Source organism: Triturus cristatus, chromosome 3_1 (genome assembly GCF_964204655.1).
Source record: "Triturus cristatus chromosome 3_1, aTriCri1.1, whole genome shotgun sequence".
Lineage (NCBI taxonomy): Eukaryota > Metazoa > Chordata > Amphibia > Caudata > Salamandridae > Triturus > Triturus cristatus.
In genome coordinates, this window is record NC_140583.1 from 879059707 (window position 1) to 879084114 (window position 24408).

Here is a 24408-nt window from a genome sequence, read left to right on the forward strand (position 1 = left end):
CCACATCAGATCCCAGTTGACTGATCCGGTTATCTGAAAGTTTAGGAATATTCATATTTGTGAAATAGTCCTGTGTCAGCTCCTCCCCCACTAGATATTTCGTAGAGTAAAGTTGGTGGAAATGTTCTCAAAAGATCTGGGGAATCTCGTCGCTATTAACAACTTCTCGACCAGTCTGGGGGTCAAGCATTTTAGATATTATGGCTGCTTCTTGTTTTTTTCTTGTAGAATTAATTAATTAATTATAATTTCTGTTCTCGAATAGACTCTAGAACGCTTATGCCTTTACCTTGCTTTAATGTAATCTTAACTTTAGAGCTTTACTGACTGATACCTGCTGTTAAAATTTCCCGATGTCATTTTAGTTACATTAGATTAACATTAGGAAATTTCCTGTAAGGAAATTAAACTGTTTCTGTTTTGCATTTAGAGCTGCTCAAGTGCTTCATGTCTGTATTTTCTAATTTATATTCTGTTTGGACTGAATAATTTACTAATTTGAGGATTATTTTGGCAAGGATTAAATGATTAAATCATTTTATAATCTGACACATCTGACAATAAACCTTTATGGTTAGAAAATACTCTTTTCTGTCATCATTGTGGAACTTCAATGGGTTTTACTGTAATTTGAATTTGTTTAGATTTGATGATACTCCCAATTTACACACCACTGGTGAAGGCGATCCACTCGACCAGTAATGCAACTGAGATTGATGATTGCACCTGAGATTAACTAGGTGTGGATATTTGCGATCTATTCCATCCATCCATCCATCCATCCATCCATCCATCCATCTATCCATTCATCCATCCATCCATTCATCCATCCATCCATCCATCCATCCATCCATCGTTTAGCATATCATGTATACTTCCATCTTGTTGCTCATCCATATATTCATGGGTCTTTCAATTTTTCCACCTATCCATCTTTCCACTCTTCCTTCCTCCATCTTTTCAACCATCTGTCCATTCTTTCACCCATTACTTACTTTCACTTACCAAACCTTTAACTTCTCAGGCTATCCTTTCACTTTACCCTCTGTTTTTCCTTTCACCCTACCATCCATCCTTTAACCCTTCCATTTTCCATTCTTTCTTCCTGCCGTATAACCTCACTCACCCCTCCTTCCTTTCATCTTTCCAACCTACCTTTCACCTGTTCTTCCTTCTTTCCTTTCATGTTTTCTTCCTTCCTTTCACCGTTTCTCCCTTTCTTTCCTTTTCCTTCGCATCTGCTCAAGTATTCCTCCTTCTTACTTAATGGTCCTTTTCTTTCACTCTCACACTTTTGGCATTTCCCCCTCTCTCCGTATCCCCCATTTTCATAATTTCTCGTTTTGTTCTCTACACTGTACACGTGAGACGAATGTCCTCAGCCCTCCGTCATTATATTCCTTAACAGTGTTATTTATGAATAAGCCTTTCTGTTTTCGGCTTTGATTTGTTATGATTTCCTGTGGAGACTTTTCATTGTTTTCCAGTGTTCTAAAAAAATGGATAGATCACGGTGAAGTTGTTGTTCTAGTGCCTATAATTTGACTATTATTTCCTTCCTTGCCCATCCCTAATGTCAGTTCTTACTTCCTCCATTCCTGCAATGAAATACATTGTCTCTATCTTTTCATTGAATTTGCTCTTGCACTTGTAATTTTTCATTATTTAGCTCACATGCCTGCCTCTCTCTCGTTTCTCACCATTGAAACTCCTCGTTCCAGTATTTCAGTCTCAGGATGTGCATGGACGGACATGTTGCACCCCAATAAGATTGAACTGCAACAGATACAATGTTAAAGTTTGGCATTCAAACACCTTTCTCGCTGATCTAGCCTTCACACACATCGTAAACAGCAACTGGCTGAAGATTTTCTAGTTAGGACATAAGATGAGATGTATATTGTGTGTTGTTTGGTGCTGTTTTATTTTAAGCCAGTGTCACGCTGCCCTATTCTTTGTCTCCAGATATCAAGAGGGGACTAAGCTAGACAATATGGCATTAGTATCTGGTCTGGGCCTATTCCTTCTCAATGGAGAGAAGTCTGCAAAGAAATGAATACGCACACTGTTAGGCACAAGATTATTGTTGACAGCAAATATCTGCTGTTGCACAAAGATGCAGCTGACCGTCCTTCAGTAAACAAAACAATTGAAGTTCCTGTAGGGTTATGCCTATGGGATTTTGTGTGTATTTGAAAGCCAGTGCAAAGACTGCAAAACACTGATTTTGAACAAACATGTAGGCCTTTGTTTATTTGAAATAATCGTGGGAACTGTGTTTCTGCCAGAAATGTGTGAGAGTTGCCCAAGGCACTTTACCTTTGTGTTCTGTGCAGCATTCACTGTTCTGATGCATTTTTAGCCTTTGGGGAAGGACGAAGCACAGCTCAATATGTTTCCTTTAAACATGGTCTCTGTGCTTTGTGGAGGTGAGTTTGCCAAATGTTAGGACTTTGACTGGCATTTTGACATAGAGGAAAAAGGTGCTCTTTATTATAAACATGATCTACTTCAGTCCCTGTTTTATTCAAACTGCTGTCTGCAGTCAAGTCTAGGAATCACACAGCAGTAGCTGCCTCTTCAAGTTTCTGGACTGTCTGCAGGTCATATACTAATTTTCAGAATTTCTGAGTGAATGTATGAAGCACAGTTTCAGCAAACTCAGCACATGGACCCCTTGCTCATGATATGGTCCTTGTTCTACTGTATGAGGGGTAGCAGCACCTATAGGCCTACTTTTCTTACCATCATAATGCATAATGTAAAAACCATGAACAGGATTGTTCCATACAGTGCTTAACAGGAGGAACATTCATTTCAGTGGTAACATTTGCACAGTGATCGTTGTTGCTTCAATCTTAATGCATGAATGCCGGGTTGTATTCTATGGAAAGTAGAATGATATGGGTTATGTTCCACGTGGGGATTCTGAGTCTAGTATTTGGTGGATGCAGCCCAATAGATGGTAGAAAGCCCATCTACTAGTGTACTAATACAAAGTATCTTCAATAATTTACCAAAGTACATTTATTACTGCATTTTCAGAAAGCGAAGCTCTGTCGCACTCTATTTGAAGGAGGAGGATGCTATGGTGGTGCCTCTTGCCCTCGCTGACACACTGCTCATAGTTCAGCTGCAAAACTACTCGCCACTATATAACAGTGTGCAGTGAACAGTAAACTGAAGCCCTAGAAGGTGTGTTACTCCCTCAAACAGGAGTGGAAGTAGGTCCAGGGAGTGCAGTGGGTCCTGGGTCCTTGTGGATGGCCAGAAGGGCATATTAGGTAGCTTACCGTTGCATGAGTGGACCATAGCCGGATCATCTAGCATAGAAATGTGCTTGGAGTACTCTACTTCTAATGCTTTGACACCAAAGTGCAGCACAATCTCGTGTTTGTTTCAGTTTCTATTGAAAATCAAACATTTCATTCAGTGGTGTATTATCAGTTATAATCAGTTTTCACTGAAAACTGGAAACCCTATTTATTACCATATGTCTGCAACTCTGCAGACAGAAGTGGCCTGTAAATAACTAAATAAAGTTTGAGTGGAACTGAGTTCACAAGTCTATACGAACCAGTGGTATCCCTGCTTAGACTACAAGGGTAGAGTTCACACTACCATTGTGAGCACACACACACACACTCACTGACCTAGGGCACTTTGCCAGCCTTTGCTTGACATAATGCAAGAGTTGGTGCAAGTTGATTCACTCTTCTATGACCTAGACAGTTCTGTAGAGCACAGAGCATCATCCAGCGTGCACTCTCTTTTGTTCTCTCTTCAGAAATGTTTGTCCATGAAAGAAACTGTGACCTAGGAGCCTTTTCCAGTGTTTGTGCCACTCACCAAGCTGTGTGCAGTTGGCCCTGGTAACAGGGCCTTCACAATGCTACAGATTATGGAAGAGCAGGTCAGCATGCAACCACTCCTGCACCCTTTCTTCTGGTCCTCATGTGATGCAGGAACTGGCACAAGTTGTATCACTTCTCTATAGCCTATCCAATTCTGCAAGACACAGAGCTTCAGGCTGGCTTTCGCCTCCTTCGCCTCCCTCTTTATCAGTCTCTAAAAAAGAGCTAATTCTATTCCATAGTATTTAAAACAACTTCCAGTCATCAAGAAGAAGTCATACGTTTCTCATGAATTTGGAATCAGTTTATATTCATTTTATGAATATTTGTTTTGAACAAAACCCCTAAATATGAGTACATCTGTATTGCTCACTCCTCAATTTCTGTCTCAACATAAGTCTAGGCCACCTTGGAATAGCCACATAATAGTCATTTTAGGTAACCACACAGCTGTTGAAGCCATAGACATTAATAAGTATTAAACTTGGTCTATGTTTATGTTTTTTTATGCTCACTTTCTGGTGGCCAAAGCGGAGCCCCTCATGTCACTGGCCACGTTTTGCTTGGTCCTTTCTTTTACAGATTGTTCCTCATTAAATTAAATAAGCAATTGGACATCTATTCTTGTAATTTATGAATTTATATTATTGAGGCATGTTTCCATTGGCAGTTTGCCGTACTTAATTCATCTGAGGTTCTGGTTGACAGTCTGATTGCTGAAAGTGGGTCTAATAAATGATGCTGTGTCACACAATGATGCAGCATCCTCGCGTCACACTACATTAGGCGCAGATGCAATGTGCTTTTGATGTGCAATGGATTCAGATAGCACCTATATAGAGCAGGTTGCAGTCATGGCTTTGTCAAAGCAGACACAGAGAGGATCCCAACAGGTGTGAACATCAGAAACATACCAAACAATAAGTAGTATGAAGGGGATTATTAGTAGGGATTTCTCCATCTACTTACTCAATGGGCACTAGTCCCTTCCCGTCTCTAACATTGGCCGGTTTATTTTGTTAACTTTGTTTTCACCATCTGTCCTTCAAGCTGCACTATTGAGCGGCCCCCAGTTGTCATGCTTTTGGGCATTACTCATTGTTAGTATTTGTGGCATCTCAAACAAGAGAGCCTTCATGGGCTGGTACCACAACTCTATAATGCTAGCTCATATGAGACGTACATTAGGGATCATTCAAGCCCTCAGTTAATTTGCATAACAGATGATCCACAGCTCCAAGTATTGATGTCATATTGTTTGAAGTTACTTCTGACTACACAGGCCCAGCTCCAATTCCTAATAGCTAAAGCTTGTAATGGAGCCAAAATATGACAGTGATGCATATCGACATCATCAGCATACAATTTAGATATATTATACATTTGCCACTCATTTGCCAGTCTAATAATCTTACTAATTTTGTTACAACCTATACTGTGTTTCAAGGGTAGGCAGGTGTCGCCAGCTTTCAGTCACCTGCAGATCATGTTTTCCCCTATCTAGGTGAGCCCTACTTTGTACATAGTTTGTCTCACCTTGTTTGCAGTGTGTTTTAACAAGTGCGGTTGCTTGAAACCATAGAGTGTATTACCAATAGGTACGTCAGGAGAAGGTTCTCCTATTTTATTATAAATAGTAAGATAAAATGGGATGTTGTTTACTATTATAATACATGTCTTTTGTTCCTCTGGTTTAGCTCTTCAGGACTCACTCCAGACGAACAGGATTATATTGACAAATAGGTCATAGATGTATCTCCACCAGATAGATGGGACAATAGGGTATTTGAGAAGGGTCTAGTAGTTTCTAATGAAAGCCCAGTGATATTGTCACAAATTTGGAAGGGCAGAAACATGTTGGCCTTTTAACAAGAGATAAGATAAATATTGTATTAAGTAATGTTCAGCCCATGTTCTTCACTCGATTTTACCCTTGTATAAGATATGAGCCAGCTTTAATAAAATTACAACTGCTATCCTATTCTTAATACAATCTTAAATTTTACACATGACCCTGCATGCATCCACAAAACACTGACTCCTAAGAAAGAGCTCTGATTCAGCCAATGTAGCACCAGTTGGTGCTGGCAAAGGAGCAGCCCTATGATGAAGTATGCAACCTAGTATGGTTGAGAGGTTTGTGTCTTTTTGAAAAACTAAATTTAGGTTGACTTCCAAAAAACAGTGTTTTCTAAGACAACAATTGAGCGAATACTGTGAATGAGGAAGTATATTTTCCTTTAAAAAAAAAAAAAGAGCCAGTTAGCATGTTATTTTTGGGATTGCTTTAAGAGGTTGTGCTCATTATGGCTTCATAAAATTCTTTCTCTCTTGATCCCTGAGGTTCAATTATGCTTTTCAGCCCAATACATATTCCTCTTAGAAAATATTACACAATGTCCTTAGACTTTATTGTAGAGCTACCCAATAGTCATAAGTGTATTGTTCTTCTTATAATTGTGGATCATTTGACCAAGATGGGATATTTTATTTCATTACCTCATGCTATCTTCAAAAGAGTTAGCCAAATCTTTGTACATATTCTGTGTTTCCTAGAACAGTTACTGAGGTGACGCTTTTGCAAAAGAAAAATCCATGTCATGCATGTGAAAAGCTTGGACATTGGAGACGTGAGTGTAAGTCTGTTTTGAATAATATGGTAAATCAGATGCAGAATGTAGATTATGCAGAGTCTCATGGGAATAACATAAGACAGACTCAACAAATGCAAGGAAAGGGAATGCACAATTCTAATGTATCACATCACAGCAAACGCAAATGCCCCAAGCTCCCATGCCTCAACAGAATGTTTAGGTACAAAGATGCAATTTGAATAAAAATTCTTACCAAAATCAGAACGTAGCACAGCAATATTTGATTGAATTGGATGACAGTGACCAAGTCCTGTTAGCATGTTGGTGTCTGAGGGGGAAGGGGACTGCGTGCTTGGTCCAGCCCTAGAGGTATACTAGAGTGGTCACAATGTGGATGGAGAAGCAGATGAGAATTCTACCTCACTCCTTGTCGACACTGATGCTACTAGCTCTACTGTAAGGACAGTAGAGGTTCCAAAGCTACTCCTTTTGGGAGAAAGTATCCAAGTTGTAGGAGTTATAAATAGAAAGTTGTCTACCCCGATTTTAGAACCAGTCACTGTAAAAATAGGACCTTTTGAGGATCATCATCAAATTGTGGTGTGTGACACAAGTCCAGTGAACTTGCTTGGACATGATTTACTTTGGAAACTGAATTGCTCAATTTGTTACACACCCAGAGGAATTGAATTTCATACCAATGATGAATATGATGTCTTCAGACTTGACCAACAGGAATCAGATGTGGAGATATATCCTCAACTGAAGTGTGAGGATTTGCCTGCAGAACTGAGATACACAGTGCACCTGAAGTCTGGGACTTTACAGATAAAGATATCAGACTAATCAAAGGTGTTGACCCAATCCAAATTACGATCAAGCCAAATGCTCGGTTCCCGAGAATTCCACAGTACAATTTGTCTCCAGATACTATTGCTGGAATCACTCCTGTGATTGAATCAGTGATTGAGCAATGGATTCTGAAGGAGATAATGGGAAGTCCATTTAAATCTCCCATTATGGGATTGCAGAAGCTGAATGGCAAGTATCACATTGAGCAGGATTTGCGCATGGTGAATGCCATTGTTGTTCCGTGTTGTCCCGTGGTACCATATCCAGCAGTGATTTTATTCTAGATTCCTTGTGAGGCAGAATGGTTTTCAATCATTGACTTGTGCCAGACATTCTTTTCTATTAGTCCATTGCATAAAGATAGCCAATTTTTATTCGCTTTCCGTTTCAGCAGTCGTGTTTTGGCAAGGTGCCACAGGGCTATATGCGAAGCACCTAAATCTTTAATCAAATCATTAAAAAGAATCTCAAATCTCTGAAAATGCTGAATCACTCAGTTTTGTTTCAATATATTGATGACCTATTAGTGGTGTCATACTATTGCCTTGCTAAATCATCTGGCAGAAAATGGACATAAAGTATCTCCGACTAAGAACAGTTTTGTAAAACTGAAGTCCTGTACTTAGAACATCACGTTGAGATAGGAGTGAGGAAAATGTTGCAGGAAAGAATCTCTGCGATTCTTAACATGAATCCTCCAACCACCTAAAAGGAAGTCCGCATGTTCTTAGGAATGGTGGACTATTGCAGACAGTGGATTCTGAATTTTTCTTTGACAGCAAAACATCTTCAGAGGTTGACACACAAAGACATGTCAGATCCAGTACTCTGGCATAACAATTGCTGACTGTCTTCACAAAGCTGCGAGAATGCCTTTGTAGGGCACCAGCTCTGGGAATGACTGATTATAATAAGTGCTTTGTGTTATTCTGCAGTAAAAGAGAAAGTTGTGCTCTTTCAGTGTTGACACAAATGCATGGAAGCAAGCGTAGGCTACTTTTCAGCGACACCTGATCCTGTTTTGGCTGCTCTGCCTAGATGCCTGCAAGTGGTTGCATCTATTTGTGTGAGTCTTGAGCAGTGTGAAAGCATTGTTATGGGTCATCCACTGACAGTATTCATGCCCTAATCAGTGGAGACACTGTTGACTCGTACGTAGTGTTTTCTGCCTAAGTTGCAGAGCTCAAAGCTCTGACAAGAGCATTTACCATTTCAGAACAGCTTTGAGTTAAACTTTACGCTGATAGTCAGTATGGCTTTGGAGTCGTACATGACTTTGGGCAATTGTGGTCACAGTGTTGGGTTCCTGACATCCTCTGGTTCACACATTCAGAGTGGAGAGTGTGTGAGGTACATTTTGCAGTCTCTACAATTGCCTGCCCAAATTGGTGTCGTGAAATGTGTTGACCATTGACAAGGTACCAACTATGTTGCAGTCGGAAGCCATTATGCAGATGACATGGCATGATATTGGGCTTTGAATGCGCACATATTTAACAAAGAGATCTTGAAAAACACATCCAATGTCACTGATTATACTTTGACATTGTCAGCTTTAGACACCTGGGAGGAGGTTAAGAAGCTGCATGATGAGGTGACGGAAGTGTAAAGGCAAGGTTGGGTGCGAGCAGGCTGTACCAAGAGGGAAAATGATGTGTGGATTTACATTGATGACAGACTGGTATTGCCTGATAGCTTGTTGACACCAACGGCAAGTAACTACTATGGTCCTGCACATGTTGGGAGAGATGCAATGATGCGTCTTTTTCAGCAGGTGTGGTACAATCCCAGATTTAGAGTATCTGCAGAGTCATTGTGCCATCGTTGTGTAATATGTCAGCAACAAAACCCAGAAAAAAAACACAGGTTGTCATGAGTCACATTGGTAAATCTACAGGACCTTTCAATCGGATGCAAATGGAATTCATAGAGATGCCCCTTGCAATGGTTTAAGATATGTGTTGTTCATTGTGTGCATTCTTTCAAAATGGGTTGAGAATTTTCCTACTCGCAGAAATGATAGTCTGTGGCAAAGTTGCTGTTATGGGTTCTGATTTTCGGCTTCTCTTGAGTCAGACAGCGAAACTCATTTTAATAATGAGGTCTTAAAAATGTTATGTGCAGCACAGCAGGTTGAGCAGAAGCTGCATTGCTGTTACCGACCAGAGGCTTCCGGGTTGATGGCGCAGATCAATGGCACACTGAAATCGAGACTGACAAACGTATGTGCTTCTACGTCTTTGAAGTGGCCGAATGGATTGCCTCTTGTGTTGATAAGTTTGAGAAGTACTCCAGATAGGAGAACAGGATTGTTGCCTCACGAAGGGATCATGGGATGTATGATGAGGCAGCCAGCTGTTCCTGCTAATGCATTTCAATATTACAGATATTCTTATATTCGACTACTGCAGTGGCCTCGCTGATGTGGTACATTCTATCACTCACCAGGTAGGAGAAGCGGCCCTTGCTGTCCAACAGGTGCAATGCCACAATCTCACTCCAGGTGACTGGGTACTAGTGGAGATACACGTGTGAAAAATATGTCTGGAACCTCGCTGGAAGGGGCCTTTCCAGCTGATCCTAGTTCCCAACTCCGCTGTCAAGTGCAGCGGTCTTCCAAACTGGGTGCACGCAGCACACACTCCCAGAGTACCAAGTGCTCCTAATAATATGAAAGCACATGTTCCTGATGTGCCAGTGGTAACAGGGAGACAGAGGGATCAGGTTAGCCAAGCTGTTGGGGACCAGCAAGCTACTGGGACAACACTTGTTTGGCCTAAGGGGTGTTCAAGAGCAACAACTGTACTCCTGAGGCACAGCCGGGAGCTCTGCTCGAAATGTTTTTAAAACTTGTGTGTTAAATTGATTTAATAATTGCGCACCTCTCCCTCACCTGCTAGTCTGGTTGGGGCACTTATCCAGAATCCCTAACACCCGTGCAGCCGATCTGAACGCTGCCACGGGGTAGGAAATCACCATCACCGCCATCAGCGAGCAAGCCTGCTCACAGGCCACGCCCACTTCATCAGGCCACGCCCACTTCCCTGGGCCACACACCCCTTGACTACGTAAAGCGCTGACGCTCAGCCTTCTCCAGATCCTGTACTCCTGAGGCACAGCCGGGAGCTCTGCTCGAAATCGAACTGTTTTTAAAACTTGTGTGTTAAATTGATTTTAATAATTGCGCACCTCTCCCTCACCTGCTAGTCTGGTTGGGGCACTTATCCAGAATCCCTAACAACCGTGCAGCCGATCTGAACGCTGCCACGGGGTAGGAAATCGCCATCACCGCCATCAGCGAGCGAGCCTGCTCACAGGCCATGCCCACTTCATCAGGCCACGCCCACTTCCCTGGGCCACACCCCCCTTGACTACTTAAAGCGCTGACGCTCAGCCTTCTCCAGATCCTGTACTCCTGAGGCACAGCCGGGAGCTCTGCTCGAAATCGAACTGTTTTTAAAACTTGTGTGTTAAATTGATTTAATAATTGCGCACCTCTCCCTCACCTGCTAGTCTGGTTGGGGCACTTATCCAGAATCCCTAACACCCGTGCAGCCGATCTGAATGCTGCCACGGGGTAGGAAATCGCCATCACCGCCATCAGCGAGCGAGCCTGCTCACAGGCCACGCCCACTTCATCAGGCCACGCCCACTTCCCTGGGCCACACCCCCCTTGACTACTTAAAGCGCTGATGCTCAGCCTTCTCCAGATCCTGTACTCCTGAGGCACAGCCGGGAGCTCTGCTCGAAATCGAACTGTTTTTAAAACTTGTGTGTTAAATTGATTTTAATAATTGCGCACCTCTCCCTCACCTGCTAGTCTGGTTGGGGCACTTATCCAGAATCCCTAACACCCGTGCAGCCGATCTGAACGCTGCCACGGGGTAGGAAATCGCCATCACCGCCATCAGCGAGCGAGCCTGCTCACAGGCCACGCCCACTACATCAGGCCACGCCCCCCACGCCCTCTCGCGGCATAAAATCATGTGCAGCACTCGGACGCGCAGCGGAGGGGCACAGTGGGCGCGCCGTCAGCGCGCCAAAGGCGCGCCAAAGGCAAGCCCGTCTGGGCCCGTCCGGGCCCGGACGGTCCCAGGCTCAGCCACTATGCCCATTTCTCTCAAGAAATGCCCTGTCTATACCCGAGATAGGCTTTTGGCCCTGAATACACTAAAACATCCCTCCTGCAATTACACCCTCATGGGCGATAATCCATTTACCGGCTGCAGTCTCTGTAATCCTCCCGGCGCAGATATTGAACGCGGTGGCCTCCAGCTAGGCCTACTCAACTGCAGGTCGCTTGTTAAACACGCCCACGAAATAAACCTCCTGATCTCAAACCATGCCATGGACATTCTGTTTCTCACTGAGACATGGCTCACCCCCAACAACGGGCCTGACATTGTCAACGCGCTCCCTCCGGGCTATCAAATCTGTTCTCTGAATAGACCGCGTGGTAGAGGAGGTGGCCTAGCCATAATATTCAAGGATTCCCTCACCTGCAGAATCTTAGATGGCAACATCAAAGACAGCGAAAGCTGCCACTTCACCATCCAAATTTCACCAGTAACATCCCTGTCGGGACTGCTTGTATATCGCCCCCCCGGCCTACTCGCCGAATTCCCCAGCAAGCTCATCGACCATGTCACTCTTGAGTCTACAACTACCTCTAACTACCTCTTGTTAGGGGATCTCAATCTTCACTTTCTGGACCCAGTCGACACTCAGGCAGCCGAATTTTTACTGGACATCTCCTCCTCTGGTCTCTGCTTAAAGAACCCACAGGTCACTCACGACAAAGGACAGCTACTTGACCCCATCTTCACAAACATTCAAGACCTTAATATCCGCGCTCACCTCCCTCTTCCCTGGACCGACCATTTCCTGGTCCCCTTCGAATGGCACATCAATATTCCTCCACCCCAACCGCCCAAAATCAGATCTCTTATCAGACGCTGGCACAAACTGGTCCCAGAAGAATGGGCAGCCAAACTTAGGGAAGATATCCCCCCTCCCTCCCAAAACACCATTACAGCCGACACTGAATTCAATACATGGCTCACCCAATCACTGGATTGCCTCCTACCGAGATCCAGCACCCTTAAATGTACCAAGAGAGTTAAACCCTCTCCCTGGTACACCCCCGAATTGAATCTCTTACGGAAGGAATGCAAGAGAAATGAACGCATATGGAGGAAAGACAAGACAGCAGACAAGAAAGGTACGTTCCGTGCTTCCATAAAAACTTACAAACGGGAGCTCCAAAAAACCAAGAGCCTATTCTACGAAGATAGAATTAAAAACTCGCCCTGCTCTGCCCAAGAAACTTTCGCTATTCTTAAAGAACTTCTTCAGGCTCCAGATCCCCCTGCAAAACCCCTGGACCCCAAAGCCGCGGAAAGTAAATGTATTCAACTGGCCACTTTTTTCAACGAGAAAATTCTAAAAATTCTCGCATCCCTACCCCCCGCCGGCCATACGGACAGGGACCCTTCTAACTCTCCCCACTGCCACAGTCATTCCACCGATGCCCCCTCACCCCTTCTCGACACCTTCGGCCCAGTATCCACAGAAGAGGTCGCCGCAACGCTGGCCACAATTAAAAGTGGCTCTCCCAGCGACCCTGCTCCGCTTCGTTTCCTGAAAAAAGTGTCCAGCACCATTATCCCTCCTCTCACGTCCCTCATCAATGTCTCCCTCACTCAGGGAGTAGTCCCTCCCAGCTGGAAAGCGGCGGTGGTCAAAGGTCTTTTGAAAAAACCTTCACTGGACCCCCAGGACCTAGCCAACTACAGGCCAATCTCCCTCCTCCCCGGAAACAGTAAAATCACGGAGAAGCTAGTGAATAAAAAACTATCACTATTTCTTGAAAGTAACAACATACTCAGGAACTCCCAGACTGGTTTCCGCCCTGGCCAGGGCACTGACACCGCCCTCCTGGCGGCAGTGGAGAAGGCCAGAAGCATTCTGGACACAGGAGGATCAGTGGCAGTGATCCTCCTGGACCTCAGTGCGGCCTTCGACACTGTAAATCACCAGATTTTAATCCAGCGGCTGAGAGACACTGGAGTAAGGGGCACGGCCTTGAAGTGGCTCATGTCTTTTCTAGATGGTCGCTCTTTCCAAGTCTGGGAGAATGACAGCCACTCTCCCGCGATCCCCCTCCGCTGTGGAGTACCGCAGGGCTCATCTCTTAGCCCTACGTTATTCAACGTTTACATGTCTCCGTTGGAGGAATTGGTCACCCCGTTCGGCGTGACGATCATCAATTACGCCGACGATACCCAGCTGGTGGTAACCCTTTCACACCCACACCAAGATCCTTCCGATCTCCACAGCTGTCTCACCGAAATCCACAGCTGGATGAACACCTCAACGCTGAAACTGAATGGGTCCAAGACCGATATCCTGCTGCTCGGACATAAAGAGCCCTCCTTGCCGCCTAACATCTGGCCCGACTGTTTAGGTGACCCCCCTGCCCCCAAGGAGGAGGTCAAGAGCCTGGGCGTATGGCTCGAAAAGGATCTGAGCTTCAGAACTCAGGCCAAAAAGACAGCAGGAATATGCTTTGGTCTCCTCAGGGCATGTAGGAAGGTCTTCCCTTTGCTTCCCGCCACTTCCCGGAAACTATTGATCCAGGGCCTCATCCTGGCAAGGTTAGATTACTACAATGCTATCTACCTGGGTGCCCCGGAAGCTACTTTTAATACCCTGCAGAGAATCCAAAACGCTGCTGCCCGACTACTCACTCACACACCAGCCAGATCTTCGGCAAAGCCAGCTTTGAAGCTCCTTCACTGGCTCCCAGTCAGAGAGAGGGTTGCTTTCAAAGCCCTCTGTCTGACCCACAAACTTCTCCATAACAAAGGCCCACCCATCCTCAATAATTTTATCATCCCCTACAAAGCGATAAGAGCTCTTCGATCTAACGGAGAGAATTTCATCACGGTTCCCAGAATAAAAAAAGCTCGGTCTGGAGGACGCCGCTTCTCGGTCCACACTGCCAAACATTGGAACAGCCTCCCTCGGAGTCTAAGAACCGAACCAAACCTCCTTCAGTTCAGGAAGGCACTGAAAACTCTTCTCTTTCCCTGATTCCTCTTCCTTCCTGCTGCTGTTCCCCCCCGAAGTCAGGTTCAAGCGCTGGGATGCTCAAGGGTTACTACGCGCTCTACAAAAACCTTAAATAAATATTGAAGGGTCACAGTCGAGAAAGTTGACTATGAGAAGTACAAACCCCAATGAAGGGCATAGTGCAGCAAGAAAGTGAGTTGTACCCAAAGACCATTGCCTCAGAGGAGGTGAGATCTTGAGAAGCTGCTTTACAGCCTGAGGAGTATCACCAACTATTCCTGAAGGCTCTGAACCATCAGATCAGAGTGACACAGATGACGAGCAAACATCCGTGAGAAAATCAAAAAGAGCATAGGTACCAAGTCAAAGGTACGGATCTCCGGAGTGGACTTATTTGGCTGCTAATGAGTGGAAATGGCAATTCTATGAGTTTTATGCTAACAAAAGATGTCCACCTGAACCTCCCTGAAGTGAATTTTAATCTGGATGTACCAACTGAAGAGCTGACACGATTTTGTCCTTAATCTACTCATTATTGAGGCTGATATGAAAGTCTTTCCTTATTTGAGAAGACTTTGAGCTTTGCCATATATTTTAGAGCCAAAACTTTGCTGAATTGCTCAAACCACTGCAGATATTTCTGATTGTTCTTTAGTAAAACAGTCTGAATCTTGAGTAGCCATGCAGTCCGAGGCTGGAAACACTTCCAATTGCAAATGTGTATATACCGTGATTTTTTATATTACTGTTTTGATGTTAATTGCAATGCTTATTCTCTTAAATCTGACACATTATGGGGCCGATTTGGATGTCGGTCGGAGTTGCCTTCGACTGACATTTCTGCGGTTTCGAAACCGATCGATCCTGGGTCGGTGGACCAAAACTGCAATTACGATGCAACTGCACATGGTATAGTCACAAACTCCCATTTCCCTATGAGAGCTTGTACGGCAGTCAGATCCTGGACGCAGCACAGGTTCCCATAGAGAAATGGGAGTTACTGTAAATCCCTGCACTGTGTGAGGCACGGTGAGGTGCCCCCTCACCCCCTGCCCACAACCGGAGGCCACAGAGAGAATGGAGCCCTGCTTGGGGCCACCAAAGTCACTTACCGACAGGCTTTCCATATTGGAGAGCCCGACATGGAAAGCCTGTCGGAAACTGACATCATAATTCCGACAGAGGAATCAAAGTCTGTTAGGGACTATGATTGGTATACGACTGGCCGGCAGGCTCCTTGAGGCGTGGATTGACCGGCCGGTTTAAACTGCGACCACCTTCTTGTAATAAGGAGGTCGGAATTTAAACAAGGATGTGGGTCGGTAAGCCTCTGACGAGCAGTCGGAGGCTACCGACTGACATTCTAATTGGTCCCTACGTTTCTGTGAAAGATTTTAAACATATTATTCGTTCTGGAACCGCTGAAAGAAATGTTTCCGATTCTTTTGACAGGAATGACAATTCTTTACATAATAATACTTTGAAAATAGATTTTAGCACAAATGTGTATGCTATTTTATTAGGCAAAGAGGTAAATACCATGGATGTTGGTGATTGCTACATTTGTATGTAAATACCTTTGTCAGCTACTGAGGGGGTACCTGCAATTGCTTACATTTAACATATGGAATTTCTTACAGTGTGTTAGCCATCCTGTTTTCTTAAATTTCAGTGCCTAGACTTTAAACCCTCATCCAGAAGCTTCAACAATTGAAACTATGGGTTACATATTTAGACCAACGCAATCTTTGGACATTGCTTATGCACTTAGAAATAACCTGACATAAATTATTGAGAACTGAAAAGAATTTTATAGATTTGATGGAAAGTATATGAGACTATGAATTTATGGGGGAATGGGGTGAGAAATAATTTAATTATATTAAGGGGTTGATTCCGATCTGGGTCGGACAGCCCTCTGAAAGCTGTTCGTAGCCTTACCTTGCGACCGACTCGTACCCGGAGCCGGTCCGTCCGGGCGATGAAGTACGATGTGCATAACTGACACAAATCCGACCGACACGTAGGCTGTTATTCAAGCTTCATTTTCCGTACGAGCCGTACCGCCGAACCGAGTCGCCCGGAAGCAGTATCCACAGCAGTTTCCGGCCGGACAAGTACAATGCGCAAATCATACGCGCCGGACGGGCGCCACATACAGCACGTCACAGCATCCAGAAAAGAAGCATATCAGGTACGATTCGCGCCAGAACACAATCCATGGCAATGAGACGGACCAGCTAGCAACAGGTACGAGACGGATCAACAAGCAGCGTGTACGAGACGAACACATCATGAATCCCATCGCGCAGGTCATACCAGTACTGTACATCTATGACCGGATCAGGAACAAACGCGGACGGCGTAGACGGTAAGTCAGACACCCATCACACAAACAAATGACACATACCCGCAAAATGTCACACACACCCAGGGGACCCATATCCTGGCCACTAGCAACAGGCCACCATAGGGGTTGCATGGCCATCACCACTACCACCCCCACTCATAGGGGACCTGTTGCCCATCACTCCTGCCACCCCCACCCATAGGGGTTCATGTTGCCCATCACTACTGCCACCCCCACCCATAGGGGTTCATGTTGCCCATCACTCCTGCCGCCCCCACTCATAGGGCTTATGTTGCCCATCACTACTGCCACCCCCACCCATAGGGGACCTGTTGCCCATCACTCCTGCCACCCCCACTTATAGGTGACCTGTTGCCCATCAGTCCTGCCACTCTCACCCATAGGGCTTCATGTTGCCCATCACTCCTGCCACCCCCACTCATAGGGCTTATGTTGCCCATCACTACTGCCATCCCCACCCATAGGGGTTCATGTTGCCCATCACTCCTGCCACCCCCACCCATAGGGTTTATGTTGCCCATCACTCCTGCCACCCCCACTCATAGGGCTTATGTTGCCCATCATTCCTGCCACCCCCACTCATAGGGGACCTGTTGCCCATCACTCCTGCCACGCCCACCCATAGGGCTTATGTTGCCCATCACTCCTGCCATACCCACTCATAGGGGACCTGTTGCCCATCACTACTGCCACCCCCAGCCACAGGGACTATGTTGCCCAGCACTCCTGCCAACCCCACCCATAGGATGGGTGATGCGCCACACATCCATCATACACCAACATTAGGTATGTCAGCAAAATGCATCCCCCCTAACATCATGACAACAGTGTGTAGTCTGTGACAAATGCCCACAACAGTGAATATGACTTCGAACATACAATGTAACTACCATCACATGTGTGAGCAAAAACTGAGTGTGGCCTACACAAGGCAAGCATCACAATAGCACTGTGTCAATGTGCACTAACACCCCCTCACTGTGTAGAACAAAAGTATTGGGTTCCAAACTGCAGCAAATATTGAGCATTGTGGTGATGGGGTCTAAAACCCCCCTCATCACAGTGACCAAAAGGTAAGTGTCATCATGGTCAAAGCTGCAAATGCCAAACAGCAAAGTAGTGGTTGTGTCCCATACCCACGGAGATGTGGTGAGGCTAACAGTGCTGTGAAAACCTAACATACTCTCGGCCATGTGCAGACAAGCACCACCCATGGGGGCTGACATTGCATACAGTGTACAATGACACAAAAGCAGAAGTGACCATCACAAAGCAGACACACATCTCGAAAATAGACACACAAATCAAAACATCCTGTGTAGACTGTAGGTGTCAGGTCACAAACTCCCATTCCATGGCAGCAATGGGACCTAACAACCAGCATGAATGTGCAGAATGATGTGATATGACTCACAGGGACAGCAGGGAAAATCACAAAAAAACATCCAGACAATGGCCCACAACAGCAATACCAATGCACTTGTGCAGATGCACAAACACAAACAGGCAACCTCACACTGCACATCTAACACAACATGTGTGTGTGTGTGTCTCAGTATCCCCAGGCAAATACACAACACATGAGGGGGGCTGAACCACAGTGAGACAGATGTGGACACATTGCCATACAAAAGTAACCCATCTTTGGGTCCCCCTTAGTGGGCAATCAGGCATTGTGAGATGAGAGGGAGCACAACAGACACATGTGACACAAGCTGGAATGAACAGCAACTAACACAGCAAGAGACTGACACACAAAAGCACCACCCCCAGGGACCATTCATTGGGGTGACACAAGCATGCATGATACGTCCACTGTGATGACAAAGGTAGATGTCGTACAAACTGTGAAACCCAGACATGTGTCCTGTGCCACAAACATACATTACACCTACACAAACACAAATCACTCAGCATGGCCCGTCATCCATGGACAAATAGTAGCTAGGGGCCCATCCATGCAAAAATTCACATCTGTCCACCCTCAACACCACACACCCTGAACTGCACCAATGTGCATCTGTGAAGCCCACATGGACAGGTGACATTGCACATGCACCCATGACAAACACAGTAATGTTGGGAGGAACTAAGGTGCACTGACTCATCACACAAGGACAGTCTACAAGCCTGGTGAATGACCAACATACTGCACAGTATGTGGTACATGGCAATGACGTCAAAGCTCCCGTAACCTTCGGAATCCCTGCCACAGTCCCAGGACAATGCAGAAGTCAAGGAGAACCACAAGGCACACATGCTGACACCTGCCAACATTGCAGCCCTGAACCAGACGAGTGGGAGCAGTCACACACACATACACATGTCTCAATCCCTGAAAGGTACCACCTAGGGACAACTACAGGATATTGCGAACAAAGAAGTGCCTTGGGGACCCCTGACTGTGTCCCATCTGCGTCTGACCACATCATCACCACTCAGAACTGACAAATCCCAATGATGAAACACCAATTAACAGTAGTGTGTCATGCACCCACACATCTGGTAGCCCAGGACAAAGATGTGGGATGAACACAGTACAACTCAGCAAGCAGCAACAACAGGAACATATCAAGGCAACACTGCCTATGTATGAAAAGGGATGTGGACACACACACACATGCTCACACAACACACACCATGGGCCCAGGCAATGTCACGGAACAACACACTTACTTGAGGGGACTCAACTCCTGTGGAAGCTCAGCTGTGCCAAACATAGTCCCAGCAGGTCTTAGTCATATCAGCAGAACACTTGGTCAGTCAGCCATCAGTTACCACCCAATGAAGGCTCTGGTCACAACAGCCTGTGTACGGGATTGTCCCTTAAGTCATCTGCACATACTCAATACATATGTCCAGCAAGTTGCACAGAGGACCCAGTTGCTCCTACACCAATGATGCCCACACCTGCAGGTCCAGTGGAGATGCGCCCACAGTCAGGGAAATAGACAAATTGGACAATGGGAAGCACATCATATGTGCATGTGTGCAAGCCACAGATGTGACCATGCAAATGAAATGTTTACATAGATGTTCACAAATTGTTAATCATGACACACCCAGATAGCTGCAAAGGATGACATGGATACCGACCAGAATAGGATACATATCTCATGGACCACATGGAGTACCTCACATCAACACCTCAGTATTCAACATTGGAAATCCAGCATTATAACTGCAAGGCCATGGTAAACATCATCAACATAATGTACAGCTAAATCAAATTCACAAGGATAAATACAAATGCTTTATTCAGCCAAATTTCAATCCAAATGCAAATGTACTTTCAAAACAATGGCCAGTCCATATCCAAATGTCAACAATGTGATTTGAGTGACAACTGTCACACGTTGCTTGCCTGCACTGGTGAGGACAGGGGACATCCACTCGGAGGGGCATACATGGGGGCAGGCCAGGCCCCACAGGGACAGGATCAGGGCTCAGCAGAAGGAGGCAGTGAAGGGGTGGTAGATGCAGGAGAGTCACTGGCAACTACAGTGGAGCTGACTGAAGTAGTGGGTGCAGTCACAACTGTCGGGCACAAGTCAGATGGAGTGGACTGGGTCCCCACTGCAGTGCCCAAGTCAGACGGGGTGGTTGTGGACTCCACTGCAGTGCCCAACTCCATGGAAGTGGAATGGGGATCAGGTGAGGTCGGCAGGACAGAGGGGGGCCACGGTCCCCACATCATTGGCACAAACAGTCTGACCGGGGGGGTGGGGGTGGAAGAGCAAGTGGTGGGGGGGAGGGCCGGAGCATTTTTGGGGATGGTGTATCTGTGGGTGGGGGAACCTGGGGCAGGGTGTGGTGGGGGAACCTTTGGAGTGGTGGCCTGGGGGATGGAGGACGAAGACTGTGTTGTGGAGCTGCGGGCGGGGGTGGGGTCTTGTTCTTCCGGCTCTTGGGGGACTTGCGGGTGGGTGCCTCAGTCTGACTGCACCTGGGGGAGGGTGTCCGGGTGTGAGGGGCACTCCCCTCTGTGTGTGGGGATTTCCTCTTCCCCTTGTAAGCTGGATCTGCTGGATCGGTGGGGAAGAGGTCAAGGTCACAGAGGAAGCGCTTCTTGGGAGATGGGGTTGCAGGTGAGGCAAGAGAAGGGGTCTTGGAGGGAGAGGTATCGGAGGACTGCGGAGTGGTTTTGGATGCCTGTGTAAGTGTTTGCAAACCATCCCCTGTGAGTGCGGTATCAGTCCCCTGAGTTTGCTTGTGTGCACGTCTAGACCTTGGTTTGGGTGTTTGTGTGCTGCCCGTGTCTGTGGGTTTGGGTGAATGTGCTGGTGTGTGTGGGCTTGGGACAGGTAGGGTGCTAGGAATCGTGGATGGGGCAGGGGTAGGAGGGGTGAGGGACTGTTGGAGGAGGGACACTGCTGCCGTTAGGGAGGAGGCCACGGACTGATTGGTCCTCTGTAGGGCAGATATGCCCGATGAAATGCCCTCCATGAACGACACCAGTTGTGTCTACAGACTGGTGTGTGCATGGAGGACACTCAGTATTAATGTATGCCCTACATGGATCTGTCGAAGCAAGTCCACAGACTCCACACTCAGGGCAGCAGGGGACACAGGGGCAGGGGGTGCGGTGCCTGGCACAAAGGAGACATGCTCCCGAACACGGGAGCCTCCACGGACCTCTGGGATGGGAGCCGATGGGAGGGTGGTGATGGTGGTGGAGGTGGCGATGGCGGTGGTGGGGACAGCCTCACTAGCTGGGGTTTGTTGGTTGCTGACACCCGCCTCCACAAGGGAGTCATCCTCTGAGCTGCTGTGGCCCTCAGCTGGGGTGGATGGTGCCGAGGACTCCTCGGTGTGGCTCCACTCGCCCTCCGTGCCACTGGGTCCCTCCAACTCCTCGCCTTCTGTCCCAGTCAGGCTCTGTGGCTCCTCCTGGTCCGTGGAGCTGTCCCCTCCTGTGGCCGTGGATGTATCTGGATTGAATTAGGAAACAAAGAACAACATCAGTCACCTGCACTGACCGCACACACCACAGTGAGTACAGCACATCACAGGGCAAGCTCTGGCATCATCAGCTGAACAATGCTCAAAGTGCTCACACTGTTTAGAATAAGCCAATTGTCAGTCTCACCATCAACCATGGCAATCATATCCCTCCTGGACTTGCACCCATATGTCTGTTGCATGTTGGATGCTAATACCCCAATGTGCAGACATGCACCACCTACACATTTATTGGACATGCAAGTGAACATGTAGGAATATGTCACTATACATACATCATATCTCTTGCCACTGACTCAGTAAAGGTGTCAGGATCAAGGGATGGCCAGAGTCTCATTTCACATGCTTGTGATGCATACCAGCAACACACACTATGATGTTCTCATGTCCTGATAGTCAACGCCACAATGGGGTGCATGGAGCACATTTGACCCCAATGCATGATCACTCATAGCAAGTTAAATGCCATGGCACTGGCATGCCTGGAAAGTCAGTCATCACTGTCTCCTGTCACAAGGGCAGGGCATCCAGACAACAACAGTATGCACTGTGTCACAATCATAGCTCATGGATAAAGCAAACTCTGCAGCTGACAATTGCACTTGTCCATCCCCTGCAAACAACATATCCAGGAGGCAGATTACCCCACATCATACAAAACAGACATATGAGTCTCTGCGAACACAAATCCCTGTACATGAGCACATCACAGTCTGCTGTGCATGAAACACAGCTGCCTGAAGTTCACAGTTGCATGCACCATTGTGCACTGTCAAGTGATCACACACCTATATGTCACACAGGTCTTGTCTCTTATAGTCACATCTCAGATGTCCTGCTGACCCTCAAACTCATGAGCACCCCAGTTGTCCTGAAAAGGAAGCCACACCACAATGACACAGAGGCAGACACCTGAAGGCACATGTCACTAAGCACAACCTGTAAGTTGATACACAGGACTGGGATTCCAGAGTGTTTCTAAATGCACTTGAGTAAGCATGACTGCCCAGGTCTACGTGAAACAGTGTATAGCCCTGGACAGTAGTCAGGTGGCTAAGCAAGTGTGACACACTTGATATACATACTCCGCAGGCCCACAATTTGGAGTGCCCTGCGGCTTTGGGTGTGTTTGAAATACCCCAGGCACATGTGGCGAGTGAGACCAGCAATTGGAACACATATCAAGGGCACACACAGATCCCCTGTCAGATCTCAGGCATTGTGTAAACAATTGACCCACCCATGAAACACACAACAGAGTCACGGTAACAGATGCTGTCCGGAACCTGAAGCATAGCTGACTGCAGGGACACCGTGCCCTAGTGACACAAGCCACAGACTGTTGGGTCCACACCTGTGGATCAGATGAGGAGGGTGCATCACACAATTGAGGGACATGAGTCCTGGACTACAAGACCTACATAATGTGGAAGTGTGACCAGGCCAAAAGACTGCAAATAGCATGTCAGACATAGTAGATAGATTAGGCATGGACTTACCCCCTCCTTGCTGCTGTCTGGCATTTAGCTGCCCATCCAGGTCCAGGAAGACCACCGCCAGAATCCTGACCATGTGGGGGGTCAGGGTCCGGTGTTCGCCCCTCCTGCGAGGAGACAACAGCTTCAGCTGGACCCTTGCGATCCTCTGGGTCCAGCCCCGAAGGTCCTGCCACCTCTTTTGGCAGTTGCGGATCCAGCGCTTGTAGACCCCCACTGATCGAACTGCCCGGGTGATGGTCAGCCAGATCTCCTGCTTCTGGTGGGCATCAACCTGTGAGGATGACAAAGTTAAAAGTCCATTAACACACATGCCCCATATTTGTGCTGCACACAGTTGGATAAACATGTTGTCATCACAAAGGAAAATGAGTTTCACAGGTAGTGCACCCATGGAAATGGACAAATGCCCTGCATGTCTGACATGTTAACATTGCCTGGGAAGTTGAAGCTTGCACAAATGCACTTTTGCTGCAGAACACCTGTTCATTGCATGTACCTACACCCTTTGGGGGATGAAAGTACTCAGTGAGTACGCTTGCCACAGGTGTACACACTGCTAGTACTGCTAGTCAGACAACATGCACAATTAGGAAGGCAGTGGACTGCACCTGCTCACCTGGTTTCCCATACAGCTTTCTGTACTGTGGAAGGAGCCCGTCCAGCAGGGCCTGGTTCTCCTCCTCAGTGAAGTCTGGGGCCCTCTCCAGAGTACGTGCCATAGCAGTAGCCAGAGGATGCAGAGACAGCAGCAGTGGTATCAGAGATGTGGTCCAGTAGCATGTAGTGCAGGCAAGTGAGCTCCCTGGGGGCCAGCCAGACTTATAACTGTGCTGAAGAGGCAGAATCTGTGCCATGTGTCCCAAGTGATAGGTCCAACACGGTTGCATTCTATGAATCTGGCCAATCCATGGAATTGTACGACTCGAATTTCCAGCGCACAACTCGTACAAGTTTTGAATCCGCATCCGTCTCCATGACAGTCCAGAGCCAATGGGTGCGCACGGCTCGGTCAACTGACTGTACAACGCGTATTTTGAAAATCCACACGCACCTGTCTCCATACTATTCAATGGCCAAGGCGTGCGCAGGGCTCAGTCGATGCCTGTACGACGCATATGTATAATAGTGACCCGCATCGGTTCTCATTGCAGTCAATGGCTAAGCGTACGCATGGCTCGGTCCTGAACTGTGCAATGCATACG